The sequence below is a fragment of the Pelodiscus sinensis genome, chromosome 16 (assembly GCF_049634645.1).
Source record: "Pelodiscus sinensis isolate JC-2024 chromosome 16, ASM4963464v1, whole genome shotgun sequence".
Classification (NCBI taxonomy): Eukaryota; Metazoa; Chordata; order Testudines; family Trionychidae; genus Pelodiscus; species Pelodiscus sinensis.
In genome coordinates, this window is record NC_134726.1 from 16,178,630 (window position 1) to 16,198,825 (window position 20,196).

A 20,196-nucleotide genomic window follows, 5' to 3' on the forward strand; every position below is an offset into this window, starting at 1 on the left:
GAAGCTAATGAGGGCGACCAAAATTGCTAATGAAGCAGGGATTTAAATATCCTGTGCACGATCCCGGCCGGTCGCCATTTTGGAAACTGACTAGCCCGAAGTAACTGTCCACGTCTACATGCGGCAGAGAAGCGGGATGCCGAGATAAACCCCTTAGTTTGAATTAACTGTTACTCCTCATGGAATGAGGTTTAATAGTTAATTCAAACTAAGGAGTTTACCTCTGAATCCCGCTTCTCTGCTGTGTGTAGATGTGGGCAGTTACTTCGGGCTAGTCAGTTTCCAAAATGGTGACCGGCCAGGATTATGCTAATCAAGAATGAGATATTTAAATCCCACTCTTCATTAGCAATTTCAGTCACCCTCATTAGCCTCCCTAGTTCGAACTAGGGGGCTAGTGTAGACGTTCCCTTGGAGAGCAAGGAGAATTGCCTGAATGAGCCATCCCTGGTTTGCATTTTAGGTATGTGACAATTTGGGCCAGTCCAGTAAAAATACAGTAAGATTTTAATTGTGTGGGCAATAAACTGCTGTTATCCTTGTTGGGAAATACAGAGACAAGATATCAACACTGGATGTGCCTGGGATCATCCTACTAAGATTGTTGTCAGGCCCAATTGGGAAAGAGAATGTGGACAGAACTAACAAGGGGGTATAGAGGTAGGTTGGCTGGCTAGTTCCTGTCTTTTGCAGCAAGTGCCCCTCTGTTGGTAAGGACTCAAAATGGTCCTAGATGCCACTGATCTCTCTCTAAAGAGCTGAACCGAGACTGTTGCAGAACTGTTGATTATTGCAGACCTGAGGGTATTTTGAGGCAACAGGTGGTGCAGACCAGCTTGGAGGAGATGGATGAGGCAGAGCAGTGGTAGCTGCAGCAGAGCAGAAGTGGCCTGGGCTAAAGGAAGAAAGCAGAGAAAGCAGCAGCCTATCTAAAGGACTCTGGTGCGAGACTCTGTACCCAGCAATTAAAGTTGAAATAACCCAAGGTGGTAGAATTCACAGAGCAGTTCAGACAATGCTGGACTGGACTAGGAATTCTCCACCACACACAATTAACTGTGAGGGAGAAGCTGGAGAGGTGGGAAATGAGTAGAACACACCAGCCACTCGCAGCTGCCAGAAGGACAAAGGGGGATCTCTGGATAAGGCATCCTGTGGTGTGGGAGTCTTGCCTCATGGAATTTGTTGTTTTATTAATTGCTTATTTCCCAGAATGTATTCTCTTATCCACCCCATTATTCTTCCTCTCATAAAGTTCTCATGTTTTACAGTTCCTGGACTCAATGCTTGCAAGCAGGGAAATATTTCCCATCCATGGTGGTAGATATATTTGCCCAAGTTTCTGGGTTGCTTTCAAGTTGGAGTTAGTTAAAACTTTAAAAAAATCCTTAGAAAACTGCACCAGGCTCTTTTTTATTGCTGTCAATCCCTGGCAGAAGAGTACTCACACTGCAGTAATGCAGGTAAAAAGGTCGGTTTTTGTCTTGGAATATGAGCAAGAAATATCTTTGGTAACATTTTAAAAAGGGCTAACATCTTCTGACAAGGAAAAATAATTTCATGGGTAGCCTCCATCTGTCTGGAGGGACAAGGTGGGTGAGGTAATGTCTTTTATTGGACTAACTTGTATTGATCAAAGGAAGCAGGTTTGGAGCTTACACAGAATTGTTGTCTGGGAAAGGTAAACAGAGTGTTACAGCTAAATACAAGGCAGAAAAGATTGTTTAGCATAGTTGATTAACTCATCTTGTAAAAGACAAAGTGAAGTAGCCAGTTAATATCTCTACAGTCTCATACAAAAATGAGGGTTCGTTAATATCTTCATTATGTACTTGATGTTTACTGTCTAGCAAATTTATGAATTTAAGCTCCTAGTTTTGTCTTTTGAAGATATTGTGGTGGTTTCCTTTGTGAATAAGGACCGAGAGCTCAGATATAACGTGATTGTTTTTTTTAATGTTTTTGCCTGTGGATGATGCAGTGATTTTGCATGTGAGTCCATTTGAGAGTGTTGTGATTCTATGATTTCACTCACATAGTTGTTATTGGTGCATTCAATACACTGGATTAGGTACAACATATGTTGTAATAGGCGTGTGTAAGATCCATGGATCTTAAAACAAATGTTGTTGGGATGTTGATCATTGTAGCAGTGCTGATATGTCTCCAGGTTTTGTATCTGTTGTTTCAGCATCGTCTGGTGCCATTTTAGGTTGACGTGTCCTAGTTTGTGGGGAGCTTGCTTCTGATTATGAGCTTGGAAAGGTTGGGAACTGTTTCAAAATCAGAAGAGGGGGTTCAAAAAGGGGATTCTTTCAGGATCAAGTATGGCTTGTTTAATACCAGCTCCTTGGTAGGTACTAGGTGATAACTAAGGAAAGATGGTTGAAGGTTTTTGTTTTCCCCACCTATATTCAAACATTAAGCAAGGAAAGGATAAAAAAATTCTGCTACTGTCAAAGAAGTCTCATCTCCAATGATGGTTATATCATACTTGGTTCCAAAGGGTTAAAAAAAAGACATCTCCAAATTCCCAGAGGTTTGCAAAAGTAATTGCTAAATTCCTAGCAGGTTCTCTCAGGGTATTTGGTGTAGTGGGGTCTACTTCATCGCTATCACTGCAAACAATTGGAATTCTGTAGCCCTTGAAAAGGGTTGAAATGAGATACGCAAGGTCTACACTGCTGTGGAGCCCAAAGCCAACTGATCAAGAAAGGCAGGATAGTCCATCTGTTGGGGCCTTGTCTGGGGCTTGAGAAATCAAGGCTCTATTCCCTCTTCATCCATAGACTTTCTGTGTGACCTTGGGCAAATAACTTAGCTTCTCTGTGACTAAGGGTGTGTCTAGACTACATGCCTCCTTCGACGGAGGCATGTAGATTAGCCAGATCGGAAGAGGGAAATGAAGCCGCGATTAAAATAATCGCGGCTTCATTTAAATTTAAATGGCTGCCCCGATCTGCTGATCAGCTGTTTGTCGGCAGATCGGGGGAGTCTGGACGCGATGCGCCGACAAAGAAGCCTTTCTTCATCGGCACAGGTAAACCTGGTTTCACGAGGCTTACCTGTGCCGATGAAGAAAGGCTTCTTTGTCGGCGCATCGCGTCCAGACTCCCCCGATCTGCCGACAAACAGCTGATCGGCAGATCGGGGCAGCCATTTAAATTTAAATGAAGCCGCGATTATTTTAATCGCGGCTTCATTTCCCTCTTCCGATCTGGCTAATCTACATGCCTCCGTCGAAGGAGGCATGTAGTCTAGACACACCCTAAGAAAGTGTTGTGAGAAATTAAATACAGTAGATCATCAGAATTATGAACTGACCAGTCAACATACACCTCAATTGAAACTAAAAATATCCAATTAGACAGCAACAAAGGAAGAAAAATGCAAATACAGTGTTGAGGAGAAAGTTTTGGCAGATAAATAAACTGTTTCTGTGCTTGTTTTATTTAAATTAAGGTGGCTAAAAGCAGCATTTTTTTCTACAGAGTAAAGTGTCCATACTGGATTAAGTCAATGTTCAGTTGAACAACCATAACATTTTGTTCAGAATGTTCCCTAGGGAATGGGGGGTAGAATCTCCATCCCTAGAGGGTTTGCAGTCCCACCTTCATTAAAGCTCTGCTGGGGATGGGGTAAGTTGTGGTTGGACCTGGTGTGGGAATGGGCTTGGGCCCAGAGAGTTCCCAAGGGCTCTGGCAATCCTGGGATTCTCTGGTTGTATCCTACAGGTGGTGAGGTCCATCAATGCCATCGTGCTGTGCAGGGTCATCATCGCTGGCTTTGCTGCCATGGGCTTCCCCAACTGCAGGGAGGCCATTAATGACACCCACATCCCCATCTGGGGCCCTGACCATCAGGCCTCCAATTATATCAACTGGAAGGGGTACTCTTTAATGGTCCTTCAGGTCCTTGTTGAGCACTGAGGCCAGTTCACCAACATCAGCATTGAGTGGTTGGGGAAGGCATACAATGCCTTTGTGTTCAAGAACTCCAGTCTTTTCCCGAAGCTGCACACTGACACTTTTCTCCCTCACTACACCATCAGGGTTGGGGATGTGGACATGCCCACGTGCATTGTGGGGGACACAGCCTGCCCTTTGGTCCTGTGGCTGATGAAGCAGTACACATGACACCTATACCCCACAAAGGAACATTTCAATGTCTTACCCATTAGTCCACTGGAGGACCCACTGCCATCGAGCAGTCCAGCAACCACCCCTACATGCCCACAGGCTAAGAAGGGCCCACATCATGGTGGAGGGCATTTTTGGCCATTTGAAAGGGAGGTTCCACTGCCTCCTTACCCACCTGGCCTTCAGCGAGTGGAACATCATCCCGGTGGTGGTGGCCTGCTGTGTCCTGCACAACCTTTGTGAAAATAAGGGGAAGACATTCCTGCCAGGGTGGAGGGCAGAGATCAAACAGTTGGCCAGGGCCTTTGAGGAGCTGTGCAGCACTGCCATCTGGCAGGCTTATCAGGGGGCTGTGTGCATCCTGAAGGCCCTGAGGGAGAGTTTAAGACAAGGCTACCTGTGAGAGTCTCCCCTGGGCCTCCCCACACAGGAATTGCCCCTGTGTATCTTTCCTTCCCCTCCCCTGGCCTGCAGATGCAATAATCCAGACTTTTTGTTTTGAAAAAATAAACTGTTTTGGGGGGTAAATATAAATGGGGAGGGAGTGGGGAAAGAACCTGGGAGTGGAAAGGGAGAAGAAGGGAAAGGTGGGGCTCAGGGCTGGGGCTGGGACTGGTACCTACCTTGGGAGGTCCCACTGCATCATGTGCGGGGCTCTCAGTGGCCATGGGAAAGGATAAAAAGAGAAGCTGCTGGGAAGCAGGAACAGGCGCAAAAGCGGGAGCGGGTGTGGGAAGGGGAGAGTGTGCAGGGCAGCTGCGTACCACTCAATGGCAGTGCCCAGGCTGTTGATAGTGGCAGTGCATGCTGTGCACATGCTCCAGGCCTGCAGCGTCAGCTCCTGCCAGGTGGTGTGGCACAGCTTCAGGTCAGTATCCAACCTCTGCTCCCACCACTCGAGACACCTCTACAGAGCACGCAGGCAAACGACGTGTTCCTGCTCCAGGTCTTCCTGGTATCACTGGCACCTGTGGTTCTTGTGGAGTTAGGAGGCTGGTGCAGGAGGTGTGGCTTGCACCCCATTAGCAGGTGGTCATCACAGGAGGCAGCCTAGTCATCATCTCTGAGCCGACACCAAACGGTCCTGGTTCAGACAAAGGTGGTGTGCTTTGAGCAAGGCTATCCGTGGCCTAGACAGTGGGCACTGTCCTGCAGGGGCACAGATGTCCCAGGGAGCTACACTACTGCTATGCCCCAGGGACAAGCAGGCATGGGAAGGTGCTGGCCAGGCCAGAGCCTGCATTTGGGAGAGAGGACAGGGCAGCTCACTTTCCCTCTGTACTGTGCACATGCTGGGTCTGGAAGTGTCAGTGTACCGCAGAAAGAGGGGGATGGTATTGGGGGAGGTGTGTGTGCAGCTGATCGAAGTAGTGGTACAACTGGGGTGCCACCCCTGAGTGGTAATTCTGTTCTCTGGATGCGGTGTAGGCCTGCCTCAGTTCCTTTATTTTCATGTGCACCTGCTCCTGGGTGCACATATGGCCCTTCTGGCCGAGGCTCGCAGCCATCCAGCTGTAGACATCTGCATGCCTGCATCTGGTGCGGAGATCCTGCAAGTTAGCGTCCTCTCCCCTAACCTCAATGAGATCCAGGATCTCTGCTGCAGACCAGGAAAGGGCCCTCCTCTTCTGCCCCTAGGCAGGGGCTTAAGAGCCGGCTGCTGGCTCACTTGCAGCTATGGGGGGCTCGGTTGGAGTGCAGGGGGTCTGCCATGGCAGGAGGGAAGGCAGAAGAGGACACTGCTGTGTGGCACAGGGCTGTAAGGGCCTTCCTTGTACCACAAGCACTTTCCTCTGTGGCTGGAGCTTCAAAACCTGCAGGGAAAGGGAAACTATAGAGTTCTGAGGGGGTGTGGATTGAGTGGCCACCAGGGCAGCTGTGAGAATCCCTGGAGGCCAATTATTTTGAAACAGCTGCCCTGTCCATATACACCCTATTTCAAAATAATTATTATGAAATGGGTGTTATTCCTCATGAAATGAGGTTTTATTATTCCGTAATAAGAAGCCTCTTATTTCAAAATTATTTTGAAATAATGGGCTTGCTGTGTAGGTGCTTACCTTGTTATTTCAAAATAACACTGCAGTGTAGATGTGCCCTTCATGTTTTATATGCTTCCATTTTCCATGCCTTTTATTACCTGATACGTTTTGTGAAAAGAAGCAATATTACATTGAATCTATATGTGTCTATTTGAACATTTCACTTTAGAGAAGGACAAACATTAACAGAAAATTTGCCTATTACCGATGGTACCTCCATAAATTGTATTCTATTATCTTCAACTGTTCTAGCAGCATTCGTGTGAGTGAAAATCTATATAGATTTCATCATAATATAATGATTGATTCATTGTGCAATACAGGGCAAGTAGTATAATCACTTAGCTCATACCTTGGCACACAGCCTTTACAGTTCATGAGTGCCAGCTCTTATTCAGTTAGTACATAGGTTTGTATAAAAAGCAAAATCAGGCTGCAAGATCTGAAGAGAAGAGGGGGAGAAAAATTATCACAACACAAAAGTCTCATATTATTTGCCACCACACAACCTAATAAAATGAAGAACACCAACACTGCTGCCTGCTAACACCGAGGCAAAATAGTGCCTATTGCAGTTTTCTACCCCTTACCTACTTAAATGATTGATGATGCCTTATAGCTATAACTTGATATCTTTGATTCAACAGTTTGTTTGTTATTACAACTGTAGCAGGAGAGGGTACCAGCCTAGAATGTTTTGAGCACCACTAAAGGAAGCATTACTAATGCACCATTCCTTTAACAGGTGTGTGACAGGGTATACCAACCTCACACTTAGCCAATGAGCCCTGACCAATCACTGTGGCCCAGGAGATCACATCTCCTTGTCCCTGCTGTGCATGCTTCAGATGGAAGGGACAGATAAAGAAGGCAGACCAGCCAGTCTGCACAACCAGCTGACAGGGGAGCCTGACTGGGACACCAAGCTGTTGCAAGCTGCTTGAGATGAGTTTTATGGTAGGAAGTGACCCAGGGAATGTTTTAGGAGCTGAAGCTTAAATTCTTAACTTAGAATTTCCCAGCTTCATAGGGCCCTGGCCCCTGGGTCAGAACCTGGTTGAATGGGATGGGCTTTGGTTCTCCTACTCCCACTAGGTGAGGCTACTGGAGACTTGTTCTCTTCTGCTTGGGGAGCCGCAGACTGATTGTTCTGCCCTGCCCAGAGGATCAGAACCGCCAGCTGCTGTTGTTCACCACAGCCAGGAGGCACAGGGACTACTGACTGTTTGCTGGGCCCTGACTGGGAGTTATGGACTGACTGTTTTGGTCCACCTACAGGGTTTGAACTGTTGCCTGCCCTAGCCAGGAGGTTCTGGAGCCATAGTCATCTTGCTTTAGCTCTCCCCAACTCAGGGGCTGTGGACTGATTGTTTGCTCAGCCCTGGGAGTGGTTGTGAGCACTCCTTATTGCCTGACCCCACAGGGAGTCCTAACTGCTGGCATGATCTAGCGCCAAAGCGGCTGCTCTTGCGCAAAAACTTGCTGCCTGTCTACACTGGCCGTGTGTCCTTGTGCAAATAAACTGACGTTCTAATGTATGAAATCAGGGCTTTTTGCACAAGAGTTATGATGCTCCCACTCAGGAAGAAGCCCTCTTGTGCAAGAGTTCTTCCAGAAGAGGCCAGTGTAGACAGGCAACATGAGTTTCTTGTGCAAGAAAGCCCTATGGTTAAAATGGCCATCAGAGCTTTCTTGCGCAAGAGACCGTCTACACTGGCATGGATGCTCTTGCGCAAAAGCACATGCCAGTGTAGACGCTTTCTTCTGGAAGAGTTTTTGCAGAAGAACTCTTCCACAAAAGAGTTCTTGCACAAGAAGCTGCCAGTGTAGACGTAGCCTGAGTGTACCAGCTGCATGCTTTGGGGCACTCCATGGCAGGGTGAAGTTTGGGGAAATACACAAAGGCAGAAGTAGCAGCACCCAAAATAAAGGAGTTGAACTGTAATCTCAAAGAAGCTAAATTGTAAAAGTGGTTCCCACACAGAAAGGGGTAATATTCTGTCCCCCCCCCCACCTTATTTTTATGTGTCAAATGTTTAATACATAGGTCCTGATCTACAGCCCACTGAATTTAATGGGAAGCCTTTCCATTGACGTCAGCAGGCTTTTAAACCCATTATGGTTTTTTACATTATGATTTCCACTAGAGAGAGAGTAACAAACAGAAGGTGCCTTGCCTCATCCAGACAATGCAGTGCCCATGTTTTTCTGGTGAACCTGATCAACCACAACACTAGTTTTGGCGAGTGATCCTGAAACAACCTGTGGTGTGGCCCTGCAGCAAGAGAGACAGATTTTCCTTTAGAACAACAAAATTTGTTCTCTGCTCTTGCCTGAGGGTGCAAAGTTGAGAATCCCTCGCTGAGTCAGTTTTGCATAAGGATCTGAGAGCTTCGTGTAATTCTCACATGATGTCTTCACTGTATCAGATTATAGTTGTTCTTTCATTCTATTGAATAGTTCTTGTCCTTTGTCTATTCAAAGATGGTTCTTTTCAGAAAAAATTATGATGAGATAATGTGGAAATTTGTCTTGCAGTTCAATTTTATTTTGCAAAAAGGCAAAAAAAAAAAAAAAAAAAAGAATGAAAAATACAGAACCAAAACACTTTGGACTAAATCTTTCCCTCATGTAATTCCATTGACTTCTCTGATTTCAATTATGTTACTCTAGGGATGTATGTGGGTCTTTTTCTGCCTAATAAGACAAAGCCTTCCTTTATTCAGTGTCTCTCTCTGTCATATAATAGTAAAAATGAGTTCTCTTTAAAGCAAATGAGCAAGCAAATGAGCATCATGCATAAACATGTCCATACTGTATTGAAATGAGTGCCTGAAGTATCCGCAAACACATTGGGCAAAATGGGTAGTAATAAAATTCCTTTGTCATGAAAGCACTACATTAATCTTTGATTATTGAGTGAAAACAGTAAGACTCTTCTGGTGCCTGAGACAAAGGAGCACAGCACGCTTGCCAGGAAATGCTTCATGCTTCAGCTGCTAATAGGTTCACTAGTAAGTGTTTTTAAAGGATTGACTATTAAATTTCTCTGTGCTCGACCTTGCTGGCTGATTTCATTACATATGCAAGTTTATTACTATGCTAAGCTCTGTCTTAATTTTGTCTTAGTGGACATTAGTAAAATATTATTAGTTTTTAAGAAATGTTTTAAAAGGCTCTTACTCTCATTGCATACTGAGGCCAATCAACTGAGAAATGGTTAACCAACAAAAGCCATGAATAGAAAATATAGGAATTCTTATGCTTGGATGGCAATGAGTTTAAAATACAGACTTTTATAGCTTACATGATAGGTAATTGTAATAAATGTTAACATTCATAGATGTCATATGAAGGGCTAAAGTATCTGCTGGTTTAAATTAGCATAGCTCTGTTGAAGTCAGGGCATTATAATGGGAGTGCCATTGAAGTAAGTGGAGCTGTGCTAACTTACAATGGCTGAGGAGAGTTTTAATGAAAATGTTGGGGGGTTTTAAAACAAAACTGTATATTAGCAAATCAGTGCCAAAGTATTAATGTAGTATGATAACTGAATTCCCATAAACAATTACAGGGACATTGGAATAGAGAGAGAAAAAAATAGATGCCTTTTTAATTTAAACTTAGTAATTATGGTACCTATAGCTTCACAACAAAGAGCTGAATGCTCTGATTGAGAGTACCAGGTAAGAGTTCTTTATGTCAGTGGCTCTCAGACAGAGATCCAGGCCCCCTGGGGGCTGTGAGCAGGTTTTAGAGGATCTGGCATTAGACTCATACAGTAGCTTGGGTCCGAGCCCTACCACCTCTTTCCATAGGGACAAGGGGGAGTTCTTTACCTTAAGTACTTTTGTTAGTTGCTTTCCCTGCTGGCTCTCTGTTCCGTCATGCCCATTTTCCGCCTGTTTTATACCTCCATCTACCTTGTCTTCTATCTTTTCAGTTTCTATTTCTTAGTAATATATTGTACTGAATTTCATTTCAAAATAGCAGTATGAATATACTATGCTATAGTTTTACATAGAACGTGGAATTGTTTTATTTTAATAATGGAACTGTCAATTTTCCTTTGACTACTTGAGACTCTGAAAAAGACCTGAATCTTCTTACGGTACATCCACACTGCACAGCTATTTCAAAATAAATTCTTCCAGAATAGTTATTGCAAAATAGTTTATTTCAAAATAGCACAGCTACACTGAAGGGAAACCTCAACATTAGTCCGAGGAAGGCTTCCCTAATGCAGACATGCTATCTTAATTTAGGGCCCCAGGAAGCACTGGGGAGGAATAACTTAGAACCGCCCTAGGGTATGTCTACACTACCCCGCTAGTTCGAACTAGCGGGGTAATGTAGGCATACCGCACTTGCAAATGAAGCCCAGGATTTGAATTTCCTGGGCTTCATTTGCATAAGCCGGCCGGCGCCATTTTTAAATGCCGGCTCGTTCGAACCCCGTGCCGCGCGGCTACACGCGGCACGGGCTAGATAGTTTGAACTAGCAAGCCATTCCGCACTATCTGTACGCCTCGTGGAACGTGCGGAATGGCTTGCTGGTTCGAACTATCTAGCCCGTGCCGCATGTAGCCGCGCGGCACGGGGTTCGAACGAGCTGGCATTTAAAAATGGCGCCGGCCGGCTTATGCAAATGAAGCCTGGGAAATTCAAATCCCGGGCTTCATTTGCAAGTGCGATATGCCTACATTACCCCGTTAGTTCGAACTAGGGTGGTAGTGTAGACATACCCCAAGTGAGGGGCTATTTTGAAATAGCAGCAGTGGAGCATCTACATGTGCCTTATTTCGAAATAGGGTATTTCTACACGTGGAATGAGGAGTAACGGTAGTTCGAACTAGGAAGCCTAGTTCGAACTACCTAGTTCGTGCTCCGTGTAGCCACGCTGCACGGGTTTCGAACCAGCGGGGTTTTAAAAATGGCGGCGCCCCGCTTATGCAAATGAAGCCCGGGAAATTCAAATCCCGGGCTTCATTTGCAAGTGCGGTATGCCTACATTACCCTCCTAGTTCAAACTAGGAGGGTAGTGTAGACATACCCATAGCTATTTTGGAATAGGTGTTATTCCTCATGGAATGAGGTTTACAGAAGTCAGAGTAAGTCATTCATTATTTCCAATTTATTTCAAAATAACAGAATTGTTGTGTAGACATTCACATGGTTATTTCGAAATAATGCTAGTTATCGCGAAATAACGGTGTAATGTAGCTGCACCTTTAGAGTTTCACCACTGTTTGGGGCTTGGAGGTGTGCTTATGGAGTGGGATTTTCAAAAGTGCTCAGCACACCATCAAAGACTTCAAACTGCAGCAAAGAGGCAAACCAATACTGAGTGTTTCAGAAAATACCATCCAGAAATTACCTTCATTTGGCACTTGACTGAAAATCAGTTTGAATATTCAAGGTTTACTTTCCAAATATGTCTGGTTTTATCTTTCATTTTATACAATGGGCTTATCAAAACCTCTAGCAACATGTACATGCAAATGGACAAAGCAAGTCAATTCAAGAAAAACTGTGCACGTTAAACCAAAACAAACAAACCCCACCTGATGACCCACACTCTTAAACTATCTAACCTACCTATACTCTTGTAGTGATGTTCATTTTTATAATATCTGAGAATTAGTTACTGCCATCACATATGTGTAAAGCTGGATATTCATTGTTGTGAGAACAGAATTTGACCATGAGTCAATAACCAGGAAGTCAACTATGTGGGTCCCTGTGTACCACAGGGGGAAGGAAGTTTCAGAACTGAGGATCCAATTGAGATAGCACGGACCAGACTTTTAATCTGTTCTCAGTTACATGGATATAAAACTAGAGTAACCATTGACTTCTGTGGAATTACTCTGAAATTGTACTTATATAACTGCAAACAGGCTTTAATTCATCTATTCTGCAGCAGTCCAAAATTAATCTGAGCACCGGTAGCAAGAGCTTAACTAAAACAGCTTAATCGGATTAAATCAGGGGACCTGGATAATCTCCATCCAAGAATATTAAAGGAATTGGCATATGAAATTGCAAACCCAAAAGCAAGTATTTTCAATTAATCTGGTAACTTGGGGGCTGTATCCCATGGCTGGAGAATGGCTAATACAGTTCATATTTTTAAGAAAGGGAAAAAAGGGATCAGGGAAACTGCAGGCTTTTTAGTCTGACCTCAGTTACATTCACAATCTGGGGAAAATTTGGAAAGAGAAAGTAGTTAAGAACAGAGAGGTAAACAATAATTGAGATTAAATGCAACATGCTTTTGCAAAAAGTAGATTGTGTCTGACCAACCTGATCTCCTTCCTTGAGAAGATACCTGACTTTTTGACAATGAAAATGCAGTAGATGTAATGTACCTAGATTTCAGTAAGGTTTATCTACAAGAAGATCATACAGCAGTTCTACATGGAGAAGTATTAGTTAAATTGTAGAAGGTGGGGATTAAGATGAAATTTGAAAAGTGGGTGAGGAACTGGTTAAAAGGGAGACCAGTGTTCCCTGTAAATGGGGAGTTTGGCTGTCACCCAGGAGAGATTCAGGTGCCACCCAGCTGATTAGCAGAGTGTCCACAGATGGCAGCATGTGTTTCTAGAGGTAGTGCACAACTGCACATGTTTGGGTGCACAGAAAATGCATTCTGCACATGATTGGAAAAAATAGAGGGAACTTTGGGAGCGAATATGATGGAACATATTGAAAGGTAAATTGTCAGGCTGGAGGGACTAATAGAATTCCTTAGGGAGTGGACTTCGGACAAATCTTATTAATGGTCTTGGCATAAAAAGAAGTGTGATAATAAAATCTGCAGATGACACAAAGTTGAGAGGTATTGCCATTATGAAGGAGGACTGGATTATCATACAAGAAAATCTGGATGCTCTTGAAAACTGAAGTACAGGCAGTCCCCGAGGCAGTTATGAACGGGGCTTTTCTCGCCCGGAGGATGGGAGCGGCGGGACGCCCAGATGCGCCATGGTCCCGCCATCCGCATCCTCCAGGGTGAGAAAAGCTGCTCCGCGTCTCCCTGGTCTGCTGGGGGGGAGGGGAGTCCCCCCCAGCAGACTAGGGAGACGCGGAACAAAGCCGCGGAGCACGCGGGCAGCAGGACAGCTCAGACGCGCTGTGGCTGTCCCATGGCCGGCGTCCTCCGAGGCTTTGCTCCCCATCTCCCTGGTCTGCTGGGGGGAGCCCCCCCCCCAGCAGACCAGGGAGATGGGGAGCAAAGCCGCGGAGGATGCGGGTGGGACCGCGGCGCGTCTCGGCGGTCCTGCCACCCGCGTCTCCCTGGTCTGCTGGGGGGGGGGGGCGGGTGCAGCTAGTGCGCCCCCCCCCCCCCCAGCAGACCAGGCTTTTCTCACTGACGACACCTGGGGTAGAGCAGGTGGGGCTCTGCTGGGTTGGTCCCGCAGCGCCGCTCCTCGGTGCTACTGGACCAACCCGGCAGCACCCCAGCTGCTCTGCCCCAGGCGTCCCCAAGTCAGCCACTGCTGAAACTGACCAACAGCTGACTACAGGAAGCCTGAGGCAGAGTTGCTCTGCCCCGGGCTTCCTGGAATCAGCCGCTGATCAGTTTCAGCAGCGGCTGACTTGGGGACACCTTGGGTAGAGCAGCTGGGGTGCCGCCGGGTTGGTCCAGTAGTACTGAGGTGCAGCGCTGCAGGGACCTACCCGGCAGCGCCCCAGCTGCTCTGTCCCAGGCGTCCAAATTCAGCCGCTGCTGAAACTGATCAGCGGTTGATTCCAGGAAGCCCAGGGCAGAGCAACTCTGCCTCGGGCTTCCTGTAGTCAGCTGTTGGTCAGTTTCAGCAGCGGCTGAATCTGGACGCCAGTTCCGACTTACATACAAATTCAACTTAAGAACAAACCTACAGTCCCTATCTTGTACGTAACCCGGGGACTGCCTGTAATAGCAATGGGATGAAAATGTAATAGTGTAAACTGCAAGGTCATGCAAGGGAATAACAAGAAGAATTGTTGCTATAAGATGGTGAACTAGAAGTTGGAAGTGATAGAGGAAGAGAAAGACCAGGGTGTATTCGTTGATCACAGAATGACAGTGGATCACCAATGTGATGTGGCTATTAAAAAAGGTGAATTCAGTCACAGGAGGTGTCAGTTGAGGCATTTTCAGCAGAGATAGGGAAATGTTAATGCCATTATACAAAGCAATAGTGAGACCTCGTTGGGAATACAATGAGCAACTCTGGTTTCCCATGTTTAAGAAAGATTCATTCAAAGTTGAACAGGTGTGGAAAAGGGCTACTAGGATGATCAGAGGAATGGAAAACCTACCTTAGGAAAGGTGACTCAAAGAGTTTGGCTTGTTTAATCTAACCAAGCAAAGGCTGATGGGAGATATGATTGTTCTCTATATACACACCAGGGGAGTTATTTAAGTGCTAATGTGGACACAAGAACAAATGGATATAAATTGTCCATATACTATTTTAGGCTTTAATTAAGATGAAGGTTTCTAAGCTTGAGCTTGATTAGATTATGAAGGGGATGGTATGATGAGACTGCCTGTGATGGCATGTAATCGATCTGTGACTGTTAGCGGCAATGGCTGGTGATGGGGAGGGCTCTGAGTTACTACAGAGTATATTTTCCTAGGTGTCTGGGCTGGTGAATCTAGCCCACCTAACCCTGTGCTTAACTGATCACCAAATTTGGAATTGTGAAGAAATTTTCCCATGGGTCAGAGTGGCCAAAATCCTGCAAGGGCTTTGGCTTCCTGTGTAGGATGGGGCCTGGGCCATTTGCTGGTTTACTCTAGTGTAAATGGTGGATTCTGTGTAACTTTGAAGTCTTTAAATCATAATGTAAGGACTTCAGTAATTCAGCCAGAGGCATGGGTAGGTGAGGCTCTATGGCCTGCAATGTGCCGGAGATCAGACGATGATCATGATGAGCCCTTGTGGTATTAAAGTCTATGGCTACGTCTATACTGCAAGGCTTTTCCACAAGAGGAAATGAAAATGGAGTGCTCATTTGCATATGCCGTGTTTGCATTTGCATTTCCTCTTCGGATCCCTTTTGTGCAAGACGTTTTTGCACAAAAAAGAGCTATGGGGTTTTGAGCTCCTTTTTGCTCAAAACCCCCCTCTTGCACAAGAGCCATTCTTCCTGTGTAGATGGCTCCTTTTTGCACAAAAACTGCCTTTGCGCAAGGGCCATTTTTCCTGAAAAAGTGAGGAAGAACGGCTCTTGTGCAAAAGGGGGATTTTGCGCAAAAACAAGCCATCTACACAGCTCTTTTTTGTGCAAAAGCCTCTTGTGCAAAAGGGATCAGAAGAGGAAATGCAAATGCGAGCACGACATATGCATGAGACTATATCTCATGAGACTACATCTAGACTGCAGAGGTTTATTGGTAAAAGATACCCAAATTGTGAACCACAATTTGCGTATCTTTTTCCGCTTTTTTTTGGAAGAGGCTTTTATGAAATTTGGCCCATCTACACTGGGCCAAATTTTGGGAGAAAACTCCTCTTTTGGATCATCCCTTATTCATCTCACCAAGAGGAATACAGGAATGCTGAAAGAACATTTCTACTTTTTCAGAAACTGTTTGAAAATCTTTTTATAGAAAAAGATTTTAAAACCTTTTTTATCACAGAAAAATTCTGCAGTCTAGACATAACCTGAGTCTGAGGCTACGTCTACACTGGCAGCTTCTTGCACAAGAACTGTTTTGCGGAAGAGTTCTTGTGTAAAAAGTCTTCCACAAGAGCGCGTGTACACTGGCATGTGCTTTTGTGCAAGAGATGTGGTTTTGCGCAAGAGTGTCCATGGCAGTGTAGACGTTCTCTTGCACAAGAAAGCTCTGATGGCCATTTTAGCCATAGGGGTTTCTTGCACAAGAAATTCATGTTGCCTGTCTACACTGCCCTCTTGCGCAAGAGCTCTTGAGCAAGAGGGCTTATTCCTCAAGAGGAATAACTCTTCCGGAAGAAGCCCTGTTTTCTGATGCTAGACTGTACATTTACTTGAGCAAGAATGTGCGTGCAGTGTAGACACCCGGCAAGTTTTTGCACAAGAACAGCTGTTCTTGTGCAAGAAGCTGCTAGTGTAGACATAGCCTGAGAGTCTGAACTTCCTATATGTCAGGATGGAGCAGAAGAGAAGAGAGTATTCTTTTAGCCATGCCATGTAGTGTTTATATATAGCACATTGGCTTAATAACAATGAAAAAAAAACCCCTCACTTAATTTGATAAAGGTCCGGGCAAGGAAATATAGTATATAAAGTATTCTTTGCATTATTAAAATCATCATGTTCTTGTGCTAAAGTTATAGGTGCTCAGAAGAAATGCACTAATTATCGTACATTATAGGCTAACTAAACCAGGTTACATTTTAAGTTTGAAGAGTTGATGTTTGTGATGTTTGTTTCACCAGCATGTCTTCCTGTTACTAATGAAACACTGCACTACATTGTCTGAGACAGTTATGTTTTCACTGCAGCAATCAAAGCCTCCTATTGACTTTCTGTTGATATCAAGAACATTAGTGAGAAACTGGCCTAAATATAAAGAAAAGTGTTATTACTTAATTGGCAAGAGATCAGCTATTGACAGGAAAATGTTTCCTAGTTTTTTTTAAAGGTTTGTATCATTAATTTAAATTAGTTACATCATTAATTTATTAAATGAGGAAACTAGGTCTTCTAGGATCAAGAATCCATTCAATATTGTCACAGCAGTCCTGCCAATAAAAAAGAGCAAAAATAAATTTATTTAACAATTTAATGATTTGAGAAGATGCTGTGCTTTTTAAATACTTTTGTGGCCACCATTTTTGTGTATTTGTAGTTTTAATACAGGACTGAACAAAACAGGAAGTTTAGTGCAACAATTGAAGGACAACAAGAAGTAGTCCTGAGTTTCTTCTAAGAGTTCTGCTTAATGATTTATTTCCATCTTTGTGCTTTTCTGCTTTATTCATTCTGAGGTGATATTAGCTATGGAGATGCTAATCTCAGACAGTGATGGTCATATACATTCCTTCATTTATTTAACAGCTAGAAGACTTACCTGGCATTGCTCAAGTCCAGGGGCATGGGAGGTGTAGGTGTCAGGGTTTGGGGGTGAGGGGTTCAGGGCAGGGGGTGGGAGCTGCATGAGTCAGCGCAGGTGGTGTGGGGCTCAGGGCAGGATGTGGGGTGCAGAAGTCAGGGCAGGGGTTGAGATATGAGGTGGCTCAGAGCAGAGGTACTTCAGGATGGGGGGGATGGCAAACAGCTGCTCCCTGGGGCTGGGCTGGTGAAATGGGGAGCTGAGCACCCCACCACCAGCCTGGGTGGCAGGGTCCATGAATCCCACTTGCTGACTGCTCCCTGGAGCCAGACTGGAGATATGGGGCCCACATAGGGCAGGCCAAGGGCACTTGCTGCCACCCTGTGGTCATTCTGGGCTATAAATCTCCCATGTGCTTGCTGCTCTCCTGTGGTCATTCTGTGGTACCACTGTCCCTGATATCACAGCCCTGTCTTTTCATTTGATGAGAAATAATCACATTGTGCACACATACTCCATTGTCCTGGCTCAACCAAACTCTGTCCTCACTTTAAGTTACAATAAGAGAAAGCTGCATACCAAATTTGGTGGTCCTAGTTCTTACTGTGTGGGAGTTCTTAAACAACTAGACACACAGACAGATGGATGGACAAACATACAGACAGATGCACAAACTCTCTCAAATATACAGTAGATGTACTGGGGGGAAGGAGATATTTTGTCCAGGAATATTATTTTGATAAAACCTGGAATCATTTTGGAAAACACTGTCTTTTAGAAAGGTGATACTGATGTTGAGTGTTTCTGGCAAGGACACAGCAGGTAGGCATCTTTTTGAGAATGTTTTGAAGCTTGGACTTCTCCGTCTCACAGCCACATGCCAAAAACAAATGTGGTGGCTTCTGATACATCTTGTTTCTTAAGATAAGGAATGTTGCTATTTTTCTTTACTTTTATGGAAAATAGAGTAATACAGTTCTGTTGGACTTGTTTCGTAACATTTTTAGACAGAATGGTTTAAATTAGGGCAGTTAATTACTCACATTTTAATGACTCCAATTAACTAAAAACAAAATTAATATTTAATTATTTAATGGTGTTAATCACATATGTCTGGGTGGGAAGTCAGTTGCAGTAGCTGAATCCATCTTTGGAAGGTGGGAGAGGAGATGAGATGAGAGAAAAGGAAACGGCATCCATCTTGGCTCCACCAACGGGGTAGGGATCTTGATTTTCCATGCCCCATTGCCCCAGCTGACTCTTTGCTGGGGGGACCAGCCTCTCTCCTGCACCATGCCTCATTGCCCCAGCTGGCCTCACTCTGGCTCAGTCTCCCTGCACAAGCCTCTCCTCCCCATCCATGTTTTGTTTCTATCAGGAAATCAGCACACAGGCTCGCTCAGTGCAAGAGAGCCCACCTGGCTCAGTACAAGGAGATGGGTCTGGTGAGCAAATACCAGAAACCACCCTTCAAGAAGCAGCAGCAAAACACTTCCCTCATACTCCTGCACAAGTCACTGCTTGCCTGTGGCGCAGGAACAATTTTTGCAGTGGGGGTCCAGAATGTACCTCTGCCTGCTCTCCTCACCGCTACCTACAGCCGGAGCCAGCAGCAAGAATACCACATGAGGGGCCAGCGGGCAGGACCTCAGGCCTTGCAGCTGGGTGGGATTAAACAGGAAGGGCCTGGCAGTGGGACCTGGGGCTGGCAACCAAGCCCCTTTGAATAGGATAGCAACTGAGGAGAACCCAGGGCTGGAAGCGAAGCCTCTGGGTATCAGTGGTGAAGTGGAGGGCCAAGGGTCCAGGGTTGATGGATGGGAACCTGAACAGCAGGGGCACGTGACCGGGATGCCCAAAACCTGATTCCTGCACCTATGCTCCTTGCTTTCTCTGCCTATGCCTGCATCCTCATTGCACTCTGGATGCAGATTTGTAAGATGAAACTCTTCCTCTGTGGACTGGAGGGGAGCCTAGCAAGCTCAGAAAGGAGCAGCATCACAAAACCACACTTCTCCTGCACAACTCACCCCATCCCATCTTCAGGATACTGACTTTTTGAGGTAAAATATCTCAGCCTGTCAATAAGCCAAAACTCCTCTAAAGAGGAATAAGAAATAGGAATAAGTGAATGTGTAGGCATTGACGTTTTAAACTGTTTTATTTTTGAGTGCAGTTATTTAAAAATTAATTCTATGTTTGTAATTTCAACTCTCATGGTAAAGAAATTACACAACAGTACTCATATGAAGTGAAATGCTATTTCCTTTCTCTAGCCTCTGGTTGTTGGAAGCTGGAGATGGGTGACTGGGGAGGGATCACTTGATGGTTACCTGTTCTGTTCATTTCCTCTGGGGGCACTTGGCATTGGCCACTGTCGGAAGACAGGATACTGGGCTAGACGGACCTTTGGTCTGACCCTGTATGGCCATTCTTATGTTTTTATGTTTCTTGATTTTTATCTTTTTAATAGTGAAAACATTTTAATAAAATAATAATATAAAGTGACTACTGTACACATTATGCTTTATCTTAATCGAAATCAATATATTTGAACATGTAGAACCCCTCCCAAAATATTTAAATACACGGTATTCAGTTCTTATTTAACAATTCTATTAAAACTTTAATTCATCACAATTCATTTTTTTAATCATTTGACAGACCTCGTTTATATGAAAGAATAGTGAGAGAAATGAGTAGAAAGATTTCTATTTATATTGACTTCTGTATCACAATGGTTTGCAGAGCAAAGAAGACAAAAATACTGTACAGAGGTGCCTTCAAAACTTAATTTTTTCCAAAAATGCTGATTTGCCAGAATAAAACTTGGGAAAGGGTCAATTTCAATGAATTATTCAAGTCAAAAATTTTCTGAAAAGAGTTTCAAAGTTATCTGAAAAATACCAGCCATATGGTTTTAAATTACTTTTCATTTTGAAACTTACTGCAATAATTAGAGTAGAATTTGAATTTTTAATGG

At 44.6% G+C, this 20,196-nt stretch overlaps 1 long non-coding RNA gene across 1 annotated transcript in view; it reads left to right on the forward strand.

The window, feature by feature from the left end:
• Positions 1-9,103: 9,103 nt before the first annotated feature.
• The window catches only part of LOC142818540 (uncharacterized), a 166,417-nt gene continuing 155,324 nt past the window's right edge, over positions 9,104-20,196 (forward strand). Inside the window, exon 1 of the long non-coding RNA XR_012896046.1 lies at positions 9,104-9,195. This is a non-coding gene — a long non-coding RNA (uncharacterized LOC142818540). The remainder of the gene's footprint in view (positions 9,196-20,196) is intronic.